Source organism: Haliotis rubra, unplaced genomic scaffold (assembly GCF_003918875.1).
Source record: "Haliotis rubra isolate DU_JTF1 unplaced genomic scaffold, ASM391887v1 Scf32, whole genome shotgun sequence".
NCBI lineage: Eukaryota > Metazoa > Mollusca > Gastropoda > Lepetellida > Haliotidae > Haliotis > Haliotis rubra.
Window position 1 is genome coordinate 1,314,213 of NW_025766991.1, and position 24,913 is coordinate 1,339,125.

At 40.0% G+C, this 24,913-nt stretch overlaps 1 protein-coding gene across 1 annotated transcript in view; it reads left to right on the plus strand.

Moving 5' to 3' along the window:
- Positions 1-318: 318 nt before the first annotated feature.
- Positions 319-24,913, plus strand: part of LOC124283735 (1-phosphatidylinositol 4,5-bisphosphate phosphodiesterase beta-4-like) — a 100,618-nt gene continuing 76,023 nt past the window's right edge. Inside the window, 1 exon segment of the mRNA XM_046719759.1 lies at positions 319-439. The gene's annotated coding sequence lies outside the window, so the exon portion shown is untranslated.

A 24,913-nucleotide genomic window follows, 5' to 3' on the forward strand; every position in this document is an offset into this window, starting at 1 on the left:
GTATCATGTGTTTTATTATCTTATTATTATAAAATATTGTTACAACTATCCCCAAATTTACCGATATATGTTTTGATTGAGATATATGACATTTTTGATATATTTAACCGACATATATTGTTGTTAATACGTTAATTGTCAGTTTTGTAATTGATAATGCATTATTCAGGTTATGATGTCTATCCTATCAAAAGTACATATCCAGAAATACCATCATACATATGATATATCTTGTGTGCCAGAATTTCATTTCTCTGCTGAATTGGTAAGAAGATCACGTGATAAAAAGAATGGCTGCGATTGGCTATCGATGTCAACATTAAATCTGGGTGAGAAAATGGCAGACGAGAGATGAACTTGTGCATATATTTGGCTAAACTACCGTTTTGACAGATGCCACGGATTTTAGGATATACTTTCATCATGACACCATAAACAGGTAAGACGTGCTATATAGTGAAAAATGCAAAAGCAGCGAGTGCGAGACCCGGTGCGTGGGGAGTGCGAGACGTTGAAACTGGGGCGCTTCGCGAATCCATGTTGGAATATCAGTCAGTCCTTCCATCTAATTATACATGTTGTGGGCAGATGAGAGCGTTGGAATACCTATACACCTTGGCAATGACATACCGATAGCGAAACTGGTGTTGCTTAGTCTGACGAAGCTGTATACAACTAACCCAGGCCATAAACGTGTCATATATGCATGTTTCGCTTCAGCTGTTCAGATCTGACGGTCCATCTTTTCAATGCGTCTCTCCGGCTGAGAACAGCAAGAGCTTCTCAAAATAAAATCATTACAAACATCTTGTTGTATAGTGACTGTCTACATTCGCCGAGATAATACGAGGCGTTAGAAAACGAAACAAGCGATGTGCGTTTCTTTTCAGATAAACTGATGTTTCAATACACCACAAAATTCATTTAAAAAGCAAGGTTTAGTTTACTGAACCACGACTTTAGATTAGATAGACTACACAAGGAATTGGGTTCAACTAAGGATGTTGCAACGCAAAATATGATCGTAGTAATTGCTCTAATTATGATCTATTCTGTCCATTTGAGCAATGGAGGGTTGCATTTTTATTCTTCCTAATGGTATCTGAGTAAACAGTAAGAGAGCCTGGTAATATTATTTCAGTTCAATTTGACCAAAATCAGAATATACTAATCATGTTATTTTACTGTTGTCATTCCTTAAGATGATAGTAATGGTATAGTCAAATATGGACTGATACATCTTTGGGAATAAACCAGTGTTTCAGGTGTTTCTTTGAAAAGGTAGTAGTACTTGTGTTTATTCCTGCATCTTATACGCATAAAAATTGACAATGGACTCAACAAAATTTATTACTATATTTGCGCGTCCACAGGGACTAAAAACAATGTCCAAATACTTTTTGTAAAAATTCCAATCGAGTGACAATAAGTTATCACTGAGTTTGTTACTAGCTAGGTTATGGTATTATTTGCAATTTAAATCTGTAACAATGTGATGATCATGATACACAATACAATAACAGTATTATTAATATTATTTTATACAATGTGTGAAGCCCATTTCTGGTGTCCCCCGCCGTGATGTTGCAGGAATATTGCTAAAAGCGGCGTAAAACCAAAACTCAGCCAGTCAGTAATATTATTTTAAGTGTCTGGGCTCCCCATTTTGATGTCCAGGACCCCTGAAAATTAAGAGTATGAGTCCAAGGGACCCTCAAATACAAGACTCCATGTAAATCCCTGCACACACATCATCAATGCTAAGCTATTAACACGATTAACTGTGATGATATTTGTGGTATGTCGTTTAGATTGTGTTCCTTACATGTTTGATAGACCAGTCAATGACATAATATTGGCGTGATTATCATGATTATCATGATAATTGATCACCGATCCATCAGAACATGCTGAACTCTTCTTTGTTGTCTATCACCAGCAAACACTAGCTATCAACAGCAAGCAGCAGGTGCCCACATCAGTGCAATTTTAGTATACTGTACTAACCTTTCACTGTGTTGAATATGCTGTTTCATTATCAATGAGGGGCGGTGGGGTAGCCTAGTGGTTATAGCGTTGGCTCGTCACGCTGAAGACCCGGGTTCGAATCCCCACATGGGTACAATGTGTGAAGCCCATTTCTGGTGTCCCCCGCCGTGATGTTGCTGGAATATTGCTAAAAGCGGCGTAAAACCAAACTCAGTCAGTCAGTCAGTCATTATCAATGATTCTTTACTCAAGTGGTGTGGTGGGGTAGCCTAATGGTTGAAGCATCCGCTCACCATGCTGAAGACCCGGGTTTGATTCCCCACATGGGTACAATGTGTGAAGCCCATTTCTGGTGTCCCTGCCATGATATTGCTGGAATATTGCTAAAAGCGGCGTAAAACCATATTCACTCACTACACTCACTTCCCTCAAGTTTTATCTGAAATGTAAATATAAAAAGGACAATGAGCTGGAGATAACATGTGGTATTTTCTATGGAAGATACTACTGACCATTTGTATTCCAGGAACCCCAACCTGATTCCAGCATCTGTAAGAATATTATTGGAAATTGTAACGAACCCTAAGCTACATGAAGTTTACTGCATGGTGTTTGAATCTGGATACCCTTTGAATTTTTAACTTATAACATTAGGCTGTGTATGACAAGGACCCCTTGAAGTGATGAAGAATGGCTCTTCAGTAACTCAACTTCGTTAATTGGTATATAAACAAATGTGAATTTTCCTGTTTGGTATATGCTGTGATGCACATGACTTGCTGCTAGTGTGCATCAATGACTGGGGTTGATCTTTTAAGCAGTCAGTTACTTTTTCCCAAATAATAAGTATGTAGGCAGAGCTTTCCACTGTTAATTTTTGTCATATTTATTGAAGATAGATTTATTGAAATAATTTAGGTCTTGAACATCATCCAGTGATCAACAAATGCTTTTTTAGTTATCATTCCCAATGCAAATATGTACACTGCAAGACAAAGGTTAGATTGGTTTATGGCTGTTATCTCTGATGCAGTGATTTACAATGATAGGAAACAGAATTTAGCATGCATGTATTGCTTGTGTCATGGTCTTTCACTGATCATGAATACGGTCACACTGTATGCAATTGGATTTTCATATCTATGTAAATCTTCTAATATGCCAGCATTTTCTAGTGTTAAACTGATCGCTAACAGTCTTTCTTGTCATGGTATTTTATGAAGATGCATGTGATGTATTGGCTCTATTAAGCGCACTTTTCCAGTAAGCATACCTGACAAAGTTTCAGAGCAATATTTAATTCTATTCTAATTTATTGTCTTGTGAATTTCATCAAAATGGGTTGAGTATTTTTAGTTTTGATCTAAATGTGTTCAGTACTGCTTGATCTCAGTTCAAAGAACAAATTTTATGAAATCCTTGTTTATGGTTTTAATAACTTAATAAGTGCCCCACAAACTTGGGTGCTTACTACAGGAATATGGTATAGACAGTAGATATTTGTGTGATCATCAGTGGTTATAACTGCCAGGTTAATGCTGAGGCCCCAAATATGTCTGCTTTTGTGACCAGCCCTTATATGGGACCCTGACCCTTGACCCTTTTTATTGTTTTTCTTCATTTGCACCACAGGTTTTATCACCTTCCCTGGTATATTACCTGTATTCATTGCCACCAGCATGAGCATAACTTTGTTGTGCTTCTCTAAAGGTGAACCAGTCATTATCTTTTGAAAGTGAGCTTATTCTGAATTGACTGGTGTTATAGTATAGGGGAGGGCTCTGGTGAGATTGTTGGGGAACTTGGGGAAGGTGTGGATGTCATGAGCATGAATGATGAAGAAATGAAGTGGAAGATAGGGATCGACTGAAAATGGATATCGTGAATAAATGTTATATATATTGGGGGTCAGCAAATTATGATACAGTTGCAAAACCCTGGTTTACCCGTGTTTGGATGTTCTTAAATCACAGGAAAAGGAAACAGTTCCATCTGAGATGTTAATATACTTTGTTATGATACTGAGCTTTTACTCATCTTATCATTTTTATGGAGCATTAACCTTCATTCTTTCTGCCTGGCACTCTGCATTAACAGCATAAGGTGAAGAAGTGGTCAGCTGAAAGTCAGGAAACTGAATTGGCTATCCATGTTAAACTGCAGCATGGTATCTGAGTTGGCTAACACTAAACATGCTAAAACTGGCATTAGTGCTAACCGTTACAACCACACACATACATTCACCTGTGCTTCACTTTTTAAGTGCAATTCTTTTGAATTAAACATTAAACTCTATTTCATATAACTCTCTTAAATACAGCAGGGCTGCATATGAGGAGTGAATGAGTTTAGTTTTACGCCGCACTCAGCAATATTCCACCTATATGGTGGCAGTCTGTAAATAATTGAGTCTGGACTAGACAATCCAGTGATCAACATCATGAGCATCGATCTGCGCAATTGGGAACCGATGACGTGTCAACCAAGCCAGAGAGCCTGACCACCCGATCCCGTTAGTCGCCTCTTACGACAAGCATGGGTTACTGAAGGTTCATTCTAACCCGGACCTTCACGGGCCCATATAACATGTATAAGGATCGTATCGGCATAACGGATAAGAAATATGCCTGATATGGTAGGAAATTATTTAGAAAAGTAGCAGATACGCACAACAGCAATGGTGTGCAGTCTTAGAATCATTTACAGTCGTATTTATCTAAAACATATCAATCTGCTTTCAAGCAGTGTCCCATCTTTGAATATACATGATAGCGACACATTGGGGTTTCCCTTGTCGTGTTTTGGGAATCCCGGGTTGCTGTGGTTGAATTTGATTGGTCAAAATTGCTCACATGTATGTAAACATGGTGGCACAGAAACAAATTACAAGTTTCTTTCAGAAACAAGACTGTGCCTCGACAACTTGTAAACAGTCATTTGAGTCAAGTAATCAAATTGTTGTACGAATAATGAACAAACAGCTTACTAGTATCACTCGTTCATCTTGTCGTCACTAAGTCACACTCCATTGATTCCATTCAGTACTTCAGTAAATGTACGCTTAAGGTTTTCCAGTACTCTTATATTAAAAAAATAAGGAGTATGTACTCCTGATGTTGAAAAAGTATCTGGAGTTCTGATACGACATGCTTTATAAGGCAGTCCCTGTGTGGTTTTTCTGTAAATATACTCACAGAACTTTCATCTTTAATGAAAACATTGTTGTTGAAGCCGCGGTAGCTGAGTGGGTTAAACAGCTGACTTTGTGTGCTGGCGATTAAGTGCCTGACTCTGAGGTGTGAGTTCTAATCCCAGATGGGACTCAACCCAACAAAAGTACTAGAATCTGTACTTTACTGATAAAGTGTAATCCCATATATAACATGTGTTACATTTGACCACTTTCTTAATGGCATTGTGTATTTATTGGTGTGGTAAATTTATCAGCCATCTTTGCATTTATCAGTATTAAGCGTTAATAAAGCAAATGTTAATTTTAGAAAGCATTATCTGCTCTTATTTGCACATGACTGGAACTTTGCTGGATAAACCCATCACCATGAATATAACGGCATACAGGTGTGTGTAGATAATACGGTATATACTCTGTTTTATTTCCTTCAATCAGAGTATTCGAATGCCATGTAACTTTACTGAAGGGACATTTCGGATGATTTATTTCGTGACTGTAGAATGAGGAGAATACTCTATTGAGTTTATGGAAATATTCCTGCTGTCTATTTGTGCCAGTTGTCATGCTGATTTTATTAATCATATTATATTGTATCTGCCTTACACTTGACAGTGTTAGAAATGGTGAATAGTATTGAAGCGCAAGTGTCTTTCTATGCCTTTGCACATTAATCTGAGAACCCTTCAAACAAAGTTTTCAATTTTTGAATTAGCAGTTTCTATACCAGTGTATACCATATACCCGGTAGTATAAGTCACAGGGTTGGGGAGGGATGGGGGAGCCAGGGATGAAAGAGGTTTAAGCTACATGCAAGGGATGTAATGACATCATTAAAAGTATGCTTGCCCAAGACTAATAAAGAAGGGATGACAAGTGGCAAGGCTTTGTTGACTACCACCTTTACTAAAAGGATCATAGCATGTAGTATGATGTACCCAAAGAGATTGACAAGGTCTGGTAATATGTATGGGTACATGATATATTTCAGCAGAGACGCTATTTGATCATGTGCCTCCAACATGTCTCCGCTTTCTATCAACACCTATTTGCCATTGTATATCAAAACATTTGGTATCAGTTGATCTCTTTGTATCTCACCTGTGGCAAACACTTATCAGTTGTAGGTCTGTTTGACAGGAATGTCAACATAGCCACAGGGTATATTATCTGATTTTGAAAAGAATTAATATTCCGTTTTTGCCATACATTTGTTACACAGATATGATACTATCTTAACCACTACAATATATCTCTATCCAATGGATTCTGTATAATATACTACCATATTACTGACTGATTGCCATTCATGACAAAACAACCACTGTAATATAAAAGATTAGTACATTCTTAAACATCTTTTGAGTAGTATATATTGAACTCATTTTCAGGTTACTTCCTGGTAATGCAGCTAGGCTTCCTTGAAACTTTGGAACTTTGTGTAAATGATGAACTGCCATACTTAGTGTCAGGTTTATAATGACAGGAAATCAACAATTTTTCTTGTCTTTGTGTTTATTAGCTTGAAAGCTTTTCACAGCTGGTGTGTTGCATAACATTTTCATATGATGTGAGCTACATTGCCTGTGGGAATAGTTTGTGTACTGATGCTGGTCAGCTTGTATTGATGATAGTCCAAGAAGTGTGAAAGTGGATATAGTACTGTTGTCAAAGGTGATTTTCTTGCAATATTACTTACGTTACACTTGACTAGGATCAATAGATGATCTGAGTAATTGATTTTGGTTGCTGTTTCTTACCATGATAGGAATTAATCAGGTTACAAATTTAGATTACAAGAAAATGTTGAAATTTTCCAGGTGGTTGCAGAGTTCATTGAAGTATACATTGTTTTCTGCTTGTAATATGCAGTTTGGATGAAAGTTGTAGTTACTATTAATTTCAAAAACTTCTTTAAGTCTGTTTAGTCAGAAACAATTTTGCTGATTTGGAAATCAAGGTAAACATGAAAACTGTAACCTACTGATGTAATTGACAAGCGGAACCAGATAAAACATTAGACAGTTATACTTGCAATGCTTCAAGATGAACTGTGTGAAATCTCTTGAGACATCTATTTTTTGACAAATATTTTTGTGTAGCTTAACAGGTCGATGTACTTCAAAAACAAACTATACATAGGGTAATAGGTGTTTTTACTGACAAGGTATCTTTAACGTGTTTTACTCGCCAACTGTGTCTGAACTTGTTTGTCCATTTATTGCTATGATAAAACACAGACAGGCATGGAAATTAACCAAGAGTGTTTTCTGTTGATAACAAATAGCAATATCCCCAACATGTTTGAAATTCTACTAGCTCACAGGATACCTTAAACATTAACAAATTATGGTATGGGTCAGGGTTTTACATGGCGCGTGATTCCTGCGTATTTGACACAACAATTTTGTAAATGACTCTCAAAATATTATCATACAAGTCAAGCTTGATGCAAGTTTTATGGGTGGCCATCACAATTCAGTTCAATAAAATCGATTTGATAAGCAAAAACAGATATTGTTCGATGATAGTTTGACTTTCACAGAGCTGTCAGATTGTTCCAGAGTACTCAGAGGAGACAGTAATCCTGGCTGTTTGAATTGAACAATGCTGTAGTTTCATTTGGTGGTGTGACATACAGTTACATACTGAGAATGATTTACATAAAGAAATATTAAAATTTTCATGACTCCCAAATATTGAAAATGACTCCCAAAAATAAATATTGTGAGTCACCATGACTTCCATTTTTAGAAGTCTGTGTAAATCCCTGATGGGTTAGTTGGCTAAAGCCAACTTCTGTCCCTGCACCTCTGCAGGGGAATCAGAAAGTATGCAGAGAAATATACAAAAATTCTGCTTTCATTTGTTTGCTGACACTATTGCTGCTGAGATTGGTTTGGGAAAGTGCCATATATTTGTCTTGTAGGACTTGTGGAACTTGTATACTTCACACTGGCTTGAGCATAAGTTTTGACTACAGTAGCATAGATATTGAGTATACCGGTAGTATTGAGCACACACACACATGCACACTTGCATATGCACACACAGACACACACACACACACTGTTGAATATGCAAATGATTACTACAGATTCAACAATTCTCTGAAGTTCTCTTTTCAGGAGAAACATTTTCAGTTCTATTGAAGTCTGGCCTCTGAACTAAGATTATTTTGCACCTTATAGTCCTGCATAATCCTCACTTGGTGTAACAGGGCATTGTTGTCTTGGAAGAGGTACATTTTTGTGATTTTTCCTAATACATTCCCCTTACTGAAGATGAATCTCTTCCAGTAATTGTCCACTGTGTAATTAAGCCCGTACCACACCAGTCTGTGTTTCTTGTTGACCTCTTGAATTCTACTTTATTTTTTGATAACCAGCCAATGATAGCCATCATCATATAGTGTAGCCTAGTCTGTCTTTCTATAGTGTGTGAAACCCATTTGTGGTATTCCCCACTGTGATATTACTAGAATATTGCTATGCTATGTAAAACTAGACTCACTCACTCATTCACTCACTTCAAGCGATAGGTGGCGGTTTGGTAGCCTGGTGGTTAAGGCGTTCACTCATCACTCTGTAGACCTAGGTTCAATTCTCCACATGGGTACAATGTGTGAAGCCCATTTGTGGTGTCCCCTGCTGTAATATTGCTGGAATATTGCTCAAAGCGGAGTAAAACTAGACTCACTCACTTACTCCTAGAGCTGGGTCTGTTCCAGTGCTGAGTAACAATAGCTGTTATATCATCATAGAAGTGTGTCTGTTCCCCTACAGTATTTTCAACAGTTGCAGAGAATTGCGATGAGTCAGTGATTTAGGTCTACTGCTTCTTGATCTGTTTTCCCGAAAACCACTTCTATTAAAACGTTGTATGACAAAGTCAATAGTAAAAGAAGGCAAATTCAGTGACCTACCGATATCTGCAGGTTTTTGAGCACTTTGGTGTAAGTTTACAATTGATATCAACCTCCCACTAGTCCCAGTCCCCGCCCCCTCAATTCATTTCTTTCCTTAGCGTTGGCGTGATGTTTGTTGACATTGGCAGTACAAGTGTAACAGTCAAGTGTTGTCCTGAAGTAAGCAGTGTCATGTGGAAGGCATATGTCACATGATTTATAGACAGTAATGCCAAAAGTCATAACATTTTGTGTGCCATGCAGGCAGGTTTTTATAAACACAATTTCATTATGCTGTTCTCCTTGCCTATTGAAAGTGCCTTTACTAATGGCACTAAACTGCATCAAGGTTTATGGTTGGCAGTTAACATTGGGAGAGATTCATTGTGTGTAGGTATCCCAATATCAGTTGTGTTTGTTTCCCTATTTCATAATGATAAAGACACTTGACTCCTATTTTCACTATCAGATTGCTCAGTGGATATGCTGGTCCTGCCGTCAAAATCTGGATGGACAAGTTCTTGCATTTAGCTCACATCTATTTATGTTACCTGAACCATTTCTCTGAAATGTGCCTTGGACAAGGTGACTGTTGCTCAAGTTTCACTGTAGGTATTGTGTACCTTTCCCAAATCTTTCCATGCCAACTGGAACTTGCTGAGCTGAAGATATGATAAAATCACACTGAGAAATATTTTGCTGCTTTCGTCAGCATAAAATAGGATTTACCCCTGACATTCCTCAGTGTATACTGTTACCAAGTGGGTGTATATAGTGTACACTCAAGTCAGGATATGCAAGTGTCAGGAGCTGTAAATGGATGTTAATTGCTTTTCTGGGGTATTGCTCCGGGTTACTTGAAATCACCAACATGAATTTGCCTCCAGTTGTGTTGGTTTTATGTTGCTTTGGATAGTGTTTCAGTTATATCCTGACATGTCAGAGTTATGTGGGAGTGAAGCCTGAAGTGTGTATGTTATTTGCCTCATTGCTGAAATGAGCATGGGTATGGTGAAAGTGGACGGACTGTCAACCTTATGGAGGCACAATTAGTATTTCAACCTACAGCAGAGAATCTTTGCATGATTATGGATGACAACTCTTTGCACCAAGATGACTGACTGACTGACTAAGTATGGTTTTATGCCGCTTTTAGCAATCTTCCAGCAATATCACAGCAGGGGACACCAGAAATGGGCTTCACACATTGTACCCATGTGGGGTTTCGAACCCGGGCCTCTGGCCTGACATGCAAACGCTTTAACCACTAGGCTACCCCACCGCCCCTGCACCAAGGTGAAGCAACTAGGACCTCTGTGAACTAATCTAGATGTACATGTTGTATGGTAGGATTTTGTTCAAATTAAAGTCCTGCGATTTCAGCATTTGTGATAATTTAACTTTATTGCTAAGGATTTTCAAATCTTGTTCCTTACAAGCTGCGTTTAAAATAAACACCAGTTGGCATATTTAATTTTTTTACAAGGAAGTCATGAGCAACTGCTATATTTATTTAAAAATATATGAGTAATGATTGATTATGGGCATTGTTGAGCCGAAGGTAACTAGGTTAATGTCATGTATTTTCCCTGCTGTCATTTCTGTGAATAATTGAGTTTTTTCAATCTCATTAAAATCAAATCATTTACATTCATATGAATTATTACACCTCAGCGAGTGAAGATCTGCTGACTTTCATAGGAGATTGCATCCACTGAACATTATAAAGTGACCAATCATCACCAAAGCTTCTACATTCACTGTATTGAATTTAGATCATCATAACTTTGAAATGAAGTTGAACGATTGCTGATGTTGCTGTTCATGTTTTATGCACCCAGTTGTTTTGAGGGCACAATGGCATCTACACCGAAAACGATACTGTCAAAGAAATGTGGTCTTAGTTACCTCAGATAACTACCAGTACCTCTATCTCAGATGCGTCTACATGTCTGGTCTGAATGGACCCAGAACACTGTGACAGTGCTACAGGTAGCTTCACTTAAACACCCCGATGTTTCTGCAAGTCTATATGGACCCAGAACACTGTGCCAGTGTGCTGCAGATAGCCTCCCTCAAACACCCTGTTGTGTCAGTAAACTGGTCTCAGTTACTCCCTAAAATGTGACACAGTGCTACATGTAGCCTACCCAAAACCCTTAGATGTGTCTACTGGCCTGGCCTCAATAAGTCCCTAATTGTGTGACATATTGCCTCTCCTCAACCCTCCAAGTCCAATGTGTCTGCAACCCCAGGTCTCTGTTACTTCTTCCAGTATGACACGGTGCTACAGGTAGCCTCCCCAAACCCTCAGATGTGTCTACAATTCACGGTCTCAAATACCTCTTCCAGTATGACACAGTGCTACAGGTAGCCTCCCCAAACCTTCAAATGTGTCTACAGCTCAGGTCTCAAATACTCCTTTACAGTATGACACGGTGCTACAGGTAGTCTCCCTAAACCCTCAGATGTGTTTACAACTCAGGTCTCCAATACTTCTTACAGTATGACAAAGTTCTACAGGTAGCCTCCGCAAACCTTCAGATGTGCTGGTGCTATTTATATTCTTCCTATGCTGGAGTGTTTATTGCTGCAGAATCATCTGCCCTATATTCCAGAGGCATGTGGTGTCAGTGTAATGCATGCTGTAGTCAGATTATTCAGACGAAATGATCCTCTTCAGGAAAGGCAGTTAGGTATGCACTCAGTGACCTGTGGGCATGGAGGCAAGTACAGGCAGACTGAGTCTTCTGGTGAATGTTTTATGAGTAGCGGAATGTATTTGAGGTCAGTTTGTACGGAATGTGGAGGAGAAAAGGTGATTCTGAACTTTCTGCTTGAATGTAATTCATATAATAAGTAGTACATCTGTGTCTTTCTGAAATCCTATGGACCAGCAACCACTTTGAAATAAGCAGCTTATAATATTGATGTAACCCTTCATCTTGTTCATGTACATGACATACATGTTAGGAGCTGACTTGCGTCTGGCAATATTTTTTCATTTCCTAAAACACTCCTGAGGAATCTTGATTTGGATTCTTTACTATCATATCATATATCATGTAAATACATGGTATATAGTTATTCAGGAGTCACAGCTCAAACTGTGTTGATCACAGTGATGTAGGTTTTCACTTTTGGTTTGGCCTGATGAACACAGAGAATAGCTTTTTGTTTAGCTACAGGGTTGAAGCTGTCATGTATTCACTCATCCGCCTACTAAACCTTTTAGGTTAATTTCTACCTTTGCAGGGGGCCCAGGTGGTCCAGTTTAATGTGCCAGATCTAATGTGCCGAAATTCCCTGTGTACACTTACATCCCTTATCTAGGCAAACCACAAGCCTTAATCATGTGTTCCAATCACAGAAGCAACCTGTTATGTTTCTAGGTCACTAATGTCAGCACCATGCCAGTACATGTGGGTTTCACCAAAGTGATAAACATCTTCATCACTTTGGGCTACCTCCCACATCAAGGTGACATACTGTGATGTACAGCTGAGTTTTACTGGATGCAGAATATTGCATCCTGTTCTCATAGAAATAGAAATCTCATAGAGATTGGAAGAACATTTTTATTGCATGCCTGTGGGCCGTTAATAGACTAACGCTTAGTCTCTGAATATAATAATTTTGATAGTAACAAATAAATCCATTTAAACAGAAAATTAGCCCCAGTTAGAACGGAGATTCAGAATCCGAGGAAATCTGGACTTGCTTCATTTAAAGGAGTAGTTTGGTAGTAGGGAAAATAATTCGGTTCAGGGACTGTGAGACCTACTAGGTAGTTAAAAGTAAGTCTGAATCATGATATTTATATCAAAATACTATCTTGCATGTAAAATGAAACTGTATTCTGGTAATAAATCTTCAGGTTGTCAAGAATCCTTTTTGAAATCAGCATCTACAATAGACTGAGGTGTTTACAACAATTTGTCATCATTACATTTTATTGGAAATCAAGTGAACTTGATATCAGTTGCTGAAATATGTTAACTGAAACACAGATATTTTATTGTCTTTTATTGTTGTTAAGATTCTGATGATTTTGATTCTGATAAGGGCAAATTGCCAGATTAGGTAGTGTGACCTGGCGAGTTCTGTCATGCCCTTGCCGGTGCAGTCCGTTGCTAGTTTCCAAGTGGGTCTGACTTGATTTACAGGCTACTGTGATGTAACTGTAATATTGCTTACACTAGCATAAAACGTGATCATTTATTCTATGACTCAACATTGTGTCAATATTACATGCTCTGGCAAAGGAATACATAAGATTCAGGGGAAACGAGCTGGTAAGGGAAATGGTTTCAGACTACTGCATGTAAAACTGCATAAAGGAATTTATCTGGGCCTACTCACAGACCAGTAATTGGATTTAAGTCTACAGCAAATGTCAGTGGAAAATTTCCAAATTTGAATTCTAAATGCATTTCCCAAATCCTTTTGTTGTAAGCCATGTTTTGCCGAGATGAAACATATTTTACTGATACCAGGACCATTAAAGAGGATGCTGCCTTAATACTTTATTCATTGAAAACAATTTGAAATATCTCAAAATTTATTGGAAAGAAGAATTTCAAAACAGATCCAAATTTTGGACAAGATGACATCTTTGAATCTTTCATAAATCACTGTCATATTTTTACTTTGAATACAGATATAAGTTCAGGCCATACAGTTTGATGTTTTGTAAATGTGATTCAAATCCAGCTTAACACTGCCTGGCTCTGGTTACCATAGTAACATCTGATAAGGTGCTATTAAAATATTTCACCTAGTGGTATGATTAGTGGTCGTCCATCACAAATTATTGAATGACAAGGTATACAAAGGGGAGATTTATGCTCATGTTGTGTGGCATATATATTGGTCATGGTTATACAGTGTTGCTTGGGTGGCGTGAAAGAGCTGCAAAAATCAGATATTGCCTGTTGTCATTTTCAGTATGATATTGTGAATTTTAATGTAAACCTTATATCAAGACCTTGTTGTAGGAAGTGCAGTGTGATGTCATCAATGTAATGTTGAAGCTGTTAAAAGGAGGGATATACTTGATGTGAACATATTTATACATTAGCAGTAGGATTAGCATAATAACCTCAGGAAATTTGAATGTTTTTCTTGAGATCAACCTTGAACACTTTAACCATGTTAACATGTGGTTAAAATATTTTAGAAACTAGTCATCAAACCAGAAAAGTTCAGCAGTAATGCATCAGACTCAACAGTTGTCGCCACTCACTTTATACTGTTAGTATGCATTTGTGCATTACATTGACACAATTAGTGATTTCTCTTTATGCCTAAAGTAAAGTGTGAAATTTGCAGTGTACTTATATTCTTTTCAGTATGAGCATGATGAGGTTTAATTATTATTTTTTATTTGAAAAGGACGGTGTAGCCTTGTGGTTAAAGCATTTGCTTGTCATGCCAACGATCCGGGTTCGATTCCCTGCATGGGTACAATGTATGAAGTCCATTTCTGGTGTCTCCCAGCACGATTTTGCAGGAATGTTGTTAAAAGTGGCGTAAAACCATCCTCACTCAGTACTAATTTTAAGAATACCTAGAAAAAACAGAAAAAGTTATATGCTGTAACAGGTTTTCTGATCTGTTCATTTGCTTGGACACTCACTGATAGTCATCCAAAATGTTCAAAATATGTTTTTCAAATTTGTTCTTGATATAGAAGAATGTCCGTGTAAAGCTGAGAGAATCCTGATATAGTCCTATTGCCACTTGTCTCTAGCAAATCACTGACTCAAAATACACATCATCAGGCCTTAATATCATGATGAATTGGCATATTTGCATTTAACACAATCTCCTTTCTCAGTAGTTCGATGATAAAATGATTTTAACAATTCAAATGAGAAACATATCTTGTAGTGCTGGGCAATGTTAACCTGCCCTCGTTTGTTCCCAGAGCTCTGACACTAATGGTCTTTGCGGAGTTGTGCTTAAACAATGATAAATAACATGGCATATTTTCATTGGAGTGCAATCGATATCACATCATTTGCTTTTAATAGGAACTTAGGACCAAACGTTGGTTTGAATTCCTGATGTATTAACATGTTCAAGGTAAGTACTATGTATAAACAAAATAGGAATACATGGAGATAGACTGCAGGTTGTCGATCAAATTCAGGACAAAATAGTGATAGATCTGTCAGTTTGCAGGTAATGAATATGTTACATGTCAATCAAATTCAGAAAAATATGTGAATTACATCACCGATGATTAATTGATATTGTACCCCATTGCTGAGTGGAATGTTGGTAAATTAGGTCATAGATTCTTATGTAAGTGCTTCCTGAATTACTGTTGGGCCAGTGACACCTGAACGAAAAGCTTAGAACATCATTCATGAGTTGTCTGAGATCCATGGCTCTATGTTTCTGAAACTAAGCATTGTTGTTGTTGTGGTACATGACCCATTGACAGGACTCTGAAGCTCTGTAACACTGATTATGGTTGTTACGTGCACTAGAATGTCTTTTGGTCATGTATACATTCAGAGAACTACTCAACTAACAACACAGTTATCAGCATTAGTACTTTATGCTTGCAATCATCTTCACATTAGTATCTACTTTCGTAGAATAAAATGTAATTATAGATAATCATGAAATCACACTCTCGTGATTACTATGTACAGTTCATCATGAATTTAGGTTATTACATAAATCCCTAAAATGAATCCTGTATGCTATATTATATATGCTAAACAGGTATGAATATGAATTTTGGAAGGCATTGACTGCAGCTGATATTGTTCCCCAAGCCTGAGATAAATTTTGACACACATTCAAAATAAGCTTTTACATTTAGTTTTTACGTTATTTAGATAAATCAATCATAAAATACCTCAAAATGTCTGAAACATATACACTTTTGTGCTTATTCCATAAAGGTGATCATACGATATCTCAGAATGTCTAAAAAAATATACATTTTTCCTTATACTGACTCATGCTTATTTGCTTGTCTTCTTCTTCTTTGCGAACTTAGTGGAACACTTGTATCTCCTTATTGAAGCTCCCTTCAATAAAAACGTGCATAAAATCACTAATCACTACTCACCAAGAGTTGTATCTGCAAACCTTTATCAACTTGTGCATTTAATAAATATATTCTTGGTGTTTTGAGACGTGCGGCTGATAGGTCGCGTAAGATTGTCCCAGTCATGGAGAACTCGGCTGAGTCCCTCACCGGTCTACTGCTGTCGGACGACCCCCTACTGTCTGGTGTTCAGCTAGAGTTTCCCTCGAGAGGAGAGGCGTAGGACGCAGTCCGCCACCTCCAAGAAGAAACCTGCACCTCAAGACATCCCATCGTCGCAGCCCAAGACTAGGAAGTCGTCTACCACCCAGCGTAGACTTCGCACCCCTAGGGCAGCGTCCAACACCAAGGAGAAGTCACAGCCTGCTAGAACTTTCTCGGCGAGATCGTTCCCGTCGCAGAACAGGGCCTTTATGATGATCAGCTGATTATCATCCCGGACATTCATCACAAGAAACGACCGGTCTCAGCTACAGTGACTTCAGCTACGGTGACGTCAGCGCAGATCCATGGGCAACCCGATGTATCAACGCTGACAACAGATGATCGTCCCATAGGCCCCGTCGCCACCAACGCAGATAGGGCAGCATTGGTACCACCGCAGACCTTCCCGGGCGACTTCATGCAGCAGTTCTCCCAGCAAATCATGGAAATGATGGAGCAACGCTACAGCCTGGAAAAGAGACAGTCAGCCGAGGGTCCGAGCCTTCGCGAAGGCTCCAACGTAGACAACACCTCTGAGGCACCTGCCATCAGCGAGACGTCTACTAACATCACGAGGACCTTCGCGAAGGACGTCACAACTTCAACGGACAAGCCTACGCAAAGATCGACACAGTCAACCCCTGTGGAGGACCCAGACGATCAGCGTTCGCGAAGACCTTCGCGAAGGGCTACACGATCTTCACCTACTACGGACTCAGATGATCAACGGTCACAAAAGCGTTCACGGAGGAGGAATCGTTCATCCCCGGAATAAGACTCGGACCAGCCTTCGCGAAGGTCCAGCCATCACTCCCCAAGTGCGGACTCAGATGAAGCTTCGCGAAGGCCTTCGCGAAGGACATCAACTACAGTATACAAGACATCTTCGTCCCATAGATCGTCAAGGGACTCACCAGGTCCTTCGCGAACCTACAGATCTCCCTACAGGCACAGTTTGTCGGGCCACTCACCACGTCGTTCCCCTTGCCGATCTCCTCGCAGATCCCCACACAGGTCTTCGTGCAGGTCTCCACGTAGGTCTCCACACAGGTCACCACGACGTTCGCCCTACAAATCTCCGCGCAGGTCTCCGCGCAGGTCTCCACGTAGATCGCCACAGTCACGTAGGACTCCACCTCGTTCACCATCGGAGGAATATCAACATCCCATTCTCAGCATTCTGGTTACAGAAGATGATGGCGGCATCATTTTCTCGGACTCTGATATACGCTACTGGATGGCTAACGGGTTGGACTTGGCTTCTCCATCTAAAGACGATAATCCGGGCTCACACCTATCTTATGAGAGATGACGACATCGACATGCTCACTCTACCTCCGATCGATCCCATCGCAACGGTTTCACAGAACTTGGACGCAGCTTTCAAGACAGCTACTAAAGCCCAGGTGCCACATTTATCACAGTTCAACGCCAGGAAGTTCTCCACTCATAATATGGATTCCTTCCTTAAAGCTCAGATATTGACGACAACTTTAAAGTAATCAACGATGCCAAGGCCAAGTCTTACAAGATTGAGGACTGCAAGCTGGCTCAAGTAGAATCTATGACCAGAAGAATGTTCTTCGGCCTCAACAGATCTCGCACAGTCAACGAAACGCTCATCGCTAAGTTTCCAGACTCCACGGCGGAAGAAGACAGAATGATGTACTCGGCCCTTCTCATTCAAAAGAAGGACCAACAGTTCATGACAGATCACCTTTCATCCATCGCCGCAGCGTTAACTTTGGCTCGTCGTCAAGGTCTCCTCACCTCCTGCAGTTGGAGTGAACAATTTACAGCGCCTCTATACACAGCCCCGTGGTCAACTCCTTCCATCTTCGATGGAGAAATCGACAGAGTTGCCAAGGAAGTCACTAAAGATTCAAGGGAAGTCTTAATGATTAAGTCCATTGACACTCTGGCCAGCGTATTCAAGCATACAACTCAACGGTACTTGGGAAGATCCAAGTTTCCGGGATTACAGAGGGCATGTGACAAGAAAGTGGCCAGCTTCAGAGGCGGGAAGGACTCTTTTTGCCGCCCATTCGGCAACTACAGGGGAGGATCTGGGCGAGGCAGGGCACCCAGAGGCTCCAGGAATTATCGACGTTGACAAGTGAGTGGACGTCTACAATGCCACTGGAAAAACTGGGAAATACTACAAGATCCTTACGTATCCAACATCCTAAGACACGGATATCACATCCAACTACAGGCCGAACCACCGCTGACAGTCAACCTACACAAGTTCGACTGTTACATACAACAGATAGAGAGGTTACAAGAGGCTGTCTAATCTCTTCTAACCAAGCAGGCCATAGAAATCGTGGATCAAGTCAACATCGAACCAGGTTTCTACTCCCCAGTTTTCCTAGTTCCAAAGAAAAATATCAAGGAAAAGTTCCGACTCATCTACAATGTGAGCAAGTTCAACAGGGATTATCTAAGCAGACCTCCCAAGTTCCGCATGATACATCTATCTCAACTAATCCGTCTCGTCCGTCCGATGGACTACATGGCAAGCATAGATCTACAGGATGCCTACCTGCATATCCCCATACATCCCGACTCGTGAAAATACCTCAGATTTACACTAGACGGTCTACATTACCAATGGAGGGTCCTGCCATTTGGAATATCATCGGCCCCCTGGTTGTTTACAAGAGTAACGAAACCCGTAGTTATATATCTACATCATCGAGGGCTACGCAATGCATTCTGACTCGACGACGGGATTCAAGTAGATCAAGATCCAGACCGTCTCAAACTACAACTGAATTTCACCATCAAGCTACTCACTCAGCTAGGATGGTTAGTGAATCTACTCAAGTCGGACCTACAACCTACGCAGGACCTACAATTTCTAGGCATCAGATTTCTCACGACGCAGAATCGTGTCATCGTACCAGAGGACCGATGGCTCAAGATTCAACAGACCATCCCTCAAGCCTTACTCTCTCCGTGGCCACTTCGACAGTGGCAGAGTCTGTTTGGTCTCCTCACGTCTGCACAAGACTTGACAGCCAGAGGCAGACTACAGCTACGCCCATTACAGGTCCTCATCAATACTCATCTCGATGACCTACAACCCTTCGGTCTACCGAATCACCTCAGACCTCATCTACTATGGTGGACCCGGAGGTCGAATGTTTGCGAAGGCACCTATTTAGCAGAGCCGGAATTCAAGACCCATCTATACGTAGACGCGTCACTCCAAGGTTGGGGAGCACATCTCGACAACCATGTGGCATCCAGAATATGGAGTCAGGAGGAGAAATGTCTACATATCAACATGCTGGAGATGAAAGCAGCCATTAACGCCATACTCCATTGGAGCACCATTCTACAGAATGCGCATCTCATGGTACACACAGACAACTCGACAGTGGCGTTTTTTATAAACAAGCAAGGCTCCACAAGATCATTGAACCTACTACATCTCTGCTTTCAACTGTTCGACCTAATCGACGATCTGCATATCCATGTAAAAGCATGTCACATTCCAGGAGCCAAGAATGTCCTAGCAGATGCACTATCCCGTCCAGCTCTACCATCGCCAACAGAGTGGATGCTCCATCCAGAGATATTCACACAGATCATAAAGAAAATAGGAGCTCCGTTAATATACCTATTCGCCCCACGCTTCAACAATCAGTTAACAACATTTGTCTCTCCAGTCCCAGATCCACGAGCGTGGGCAACGGACGCTCTCAGCATATCCTTGGAAGGCCTAAACGCGTACTCGTTTCCTCCGCCAGCGCTACTACCGAGGATATTACAGAAAATCAGTCAGATAAAGAACCTCCAACTGATTTTGGTGGCGCCTTACTGGCCAGCGAGAACATGGTTTCCCATTCTCATAAAAGAACTCGGACCACCAAATCTGCAACTACCACAGCGATCGAATCTACTAGTACATCCTCACACAAAACAAGAGCACAGTTACCCAGAGGCATTCCAACTTCACGTGTGGACTGTATTAAGGCATGCTTAAACAAGAGAGGTTACTCAGCCAGAGCGGCGAAAGCAGTCACGCTTGCTTTACGCAATTCGACACGCAACTTGTACGACGACAAGTGGCGCAGTTTTGAGACTTACGCTGCTGAAAAAGGATTTACAGCTAGAAATGCTACACATCCTCAAGTGGCAGACTATCTTTGTCACCTACGACAAACCAGACATCTGAAAGGGTCTACACTCTCAACATACCTAGCGGCATTGAGTTCAGTGATAACCATGAGGACGGGTGCAAAATTAACAAAGGTACCAGAGTTACTGGCCTTGCTACGCTCTTATAAATTGGAGGATCAGAAACAGAGATTTCACGCTCAAATATCTCACTAGTGACGTTTACGAACCACTGGAAACGACATCAATTGAATTTCTGACACAGAAAACACTGTTCCTGTTAGCCCTAGCAACAGCAGCCAGGATGTCGGAAATTCATGCTCTAAAACGAGAGAACAAGATTTGATGAAAATCAAAACATAGTGCACATGGGACTACGATGGGATTTCATCGCCAAAAATCAACTGCCAGGTCAACCGGACAGACAATTCCACGTCCCTGCACTATTCTCCATACTCGGACCACACGATATGCTTGACCTATCCTTGTGTCCAGTGAGAGCACTAAGAATTTATCTACGACGATCCAGATTGATGAGACGAAAATTCAAACGACTGTTCGTACCGATATCAACAGCGACACAGATGAAAGTCTCCCGTACTACAATATCAATCTGGATAAGAACTGTCATACTACAAGCCTACAAGGCTGCAGGACTCGATCCTCCAAGAGCCTCTAACCCTCATGAAATTAGAGCACTGGCATCAACACTCGCTCTACATGGGAATTGCTCGCTGAATACGATCATGAAGGGCTGTTTCTGGAAATCGGACATGGTGTTTGCTAACCACTACCTGAGAGATATCACCACCGAGGACGTCTCAGGCATTCAGCATTTCGGCCCTCTGGTTGTCGCACAGCAGTTGACAGTTCCCCACAGAAGGTGAGACGTTGTCTCGCCGTGTTTCTCATGACTGATCAAGCCTACACTCTACAGAGTTTTGCTTCAGTATCTATGCACGTTTCAGAACTAGCATAAAGTGTTAAACCCAGTACTTGTAGTTACTAGTACTGTGGGTCGCTTCTCCATTTTGGAATCGCTCAATCCACATTTAAATGTTAACCTAAATAGGACCAAAAGTTAACTATTGTGGTCCCCCCATTAATTGGCAGCTGAAAGAACTCGTTTGTGTACAGCAGCAGAATTTAGCATAATTACAGTGCCATTATGAAGTTCCCGTAGGGGGGTTTATTTTGACGTAAATTCACTAATTAAATCCTAAGTGCCTTTTTCCCACCTCCTAATTTTGTTCCGTCAGATTCTACAAGCAAATAAGCATGAGTCAGGATAAGGAAAAATATGTAATTTTCTGAATAAAATTGATATTTTATACTTATCCTGACTCATGAGGTAAGCCCTCCCAACCTCCCCACAAGACACTTTGGATTTCCCTGTAAATTCAAGTGTCGGGCTCATATTCAGGAGAGAGTGAAGCATGTGGGAAACAGTGGCGCCAGTTTCCCGTGTAAACGGATGGAGGGACAACTCTTTGGTGAGTAGTGATTAGTGATTTTACGCACGTTTTTATTGAAGGGAGCTTCAATAAGGAGATACAAGTGTTCCACTAAGTTCGCAAAGAAGAAGAAGACAAGCAAATAAGCATGAGTCAGGATAAGTATAAAATATCAATCTTATAAAGAAAATTACATACTTTTATATTTATTCCCCATTTAGATCACAAAATGTTTTTCCCTCCAAAATGTGACTACTACATGTACTTTTTATTTTGGACTCATAGGGCCCACTTGCATAAAGCAATCTTAACATTATGATGATCAAAACGCCCAAACTGTAGCACAGACTTACGATAATAGTCAAAGTGCTTAGAGATCGCTTTGTGTAAGTGGACCCAGTCCCTGACTAACTCAGTGAAGAAGTATGATATGTCTTATGTTGTTTGGCACTGTGTAGGAAGATAAGGATGATAAGACACATGAACACACTTGGCAAAGATGTCCAAAACTACCAGTCAATGTTTTGCCAAAGTTATGGTGTATGACCTTATAATATGGCCATGTGGAACTGCTACACAGACTCCCTTGCTAATGTTTAGTTAATGTCCAGTGCAACCTCTGAGGTGTGGCATGGTTTAAAGTCCGTTAACAAATGGCCACAAGCTCAAACCCAAATTGATTACTTTTGGTCAGTCAGTAACATGACCATTCTTTTGAGTTTTTATCAGTGGGTTTCTAGTCTGTGCTGAATACATTTGAGACCACTAGCCCATTTTCAGTGGAATTTATTGTTATTGCATTGACTATTATACGCCGAGTCTACAAGGCTGACTTTGAGGGTGCATCCATCTGTCACCGTAGGGAGAACCCGGGTTAGAAAAGATCACCTTATGTATGAGGCACAGAAACAGATCAGGGGCTCTTTTCATGAAGCAACCTTAACTAAGGTAACAACCTTAACCATGTTAACTCCCATTCTTTAACATTGCAGTAAGGTTACCTTAATGACGTACGATCACCGTAGTGCTTTGTGAATGGAGGCCCAGGTAGTCAAGCTTGGTGATATGCTGGATTGTGTTGCCTTTCATGGCTTGGGACATTGCTTGTAATAATTATCACAATTTTTCACAGACAGCCATCATATGGAATATGGCTAAGTCCAAACAAACATTCACCATAACCCATGAAGATCTGGTTTAGAATTGATCTTCAGTAACCCATTCTTGTCGTAAGAGGCGACTAACAGGATCGGGTGGTCAGGCTCTCTGATTGGTTGACACATGTCATCATATCCCAATTGCATAGATCTATGCTCATGCAGTTGATCACTGGATTGTCTGGTCCAGACTCTATTATTTACAGATCGTGCCCTATGGCTGGAATATTGCTGAGTGTGGCGTTAAACAACAAACCAACCAACTATACACATTCTACCCAACTGGACAATGAACCAAAGACGTTGGTGTGACAAGTGCACGCTGTAACTGGTATGATGGTTTCAACCACAACAATGAATGAAAAGACACTTGTTTTTTGATAAATGTATTTCTTTATTTGTGGCAGTTAGAAATATGTTTTCTGAAGAATGTTTCCTGAAATGAAGTAAATGTGCTAGCTTGTTGATCACTGGATTGTCTGGTCCAGACTCGATTATTTACAGACCGCCGCCACATAGCTGGAATATGAAATAGCTAAATTCACTCACTCACTCACACTCACCAAGTTCATTATTTTGTTCATTGAAATACATTGTAATAATTGTAATAATTTCTGTTTCTATATTGTTAACGTTCTACAGCATGACACATTTATTTTAATCATGTTTATTGGAATGGCTTCAGCGTGTCTGACTTTTGTCACTGTCAGCAGAACCTGTACAGTGAAGCACTGTATCACATGATTCATGGGTAACGGGAATAACATCTGATTTGAAATGTATTTGGGCAACTTTGTAGCAGAATATTTGACAAAAGCTTATTTCCATTTTGTAAAACTTAATCTTGTCAAGAATTGTCATCCAACAGACCTCCAATAGTGTATATATGTCACAATCATGACCACCAATAATGATAGCCTGGTTGGTATTTAAATAGTAATATCACTGACTTTGATTAGCGGTGAGTGAGTATGGTTTAACGCCACTTTTAGCAATATTCCAGCAATTTGAGCTTCATCAGAAATGGGCTTCACATATTGTACCCATGTTAAGAATCAAACCCAGGTCTTCAACGTGACGAGCCAATGCTTTAACCAATAGGCTACAACTTTGATTAGCAAGCACAAATACGATGTCATGTGTGCAACACAATGTCATAGTGGAACAGAGTTGCAGTTGTATTCACGTCCATGAATGTCAAACAGTTTAAACGTTTCTTGAAATTGAAGATCTACAAGATCACATGAGAGTCACTGATCGATGACCAGTTCTTGGAAAAACTCTAATTTTATGTCAATCTGGCCTGGCAGACAGATTTGTATACATGTAATTGTTTTGTCCTGCAGCAAATATCCCTGGCGGTGTTCTGAATTCAAGATGATTGCCAATGAAGTTTTGCTTTAACCCTGAAATTACTTTATTGCCTTGATAGACCAATCATACTTGATAAGTAATCATGTGGAGTAAGTTGTAAGATGTAAACTTCTACCAAGCACAATAGGTCATTTGAATGAATTCCAATACCTCCAGAACCAAGTTTTACTGGCACGGTTGAAATTATGTGTTATCTGAATGCTGATTGTGACATTTAGGGTTGTAACAATTTATCAAACTCTCAATGGATCATAATATGATGGCAATGCATTGATGAAAAATTTAAATATCAATAGTTCCCATAAACACGAGGGGATTGTTTCCACGGACATGAAAATATATAAATTGCAGCTTACTTTTGTTTACTTTCGTAACTTTTGAAGCTTATTGCAGCTTATATTATGTGTACATAAAGAGTCAAATCTGTAAAGACGTTTGAAA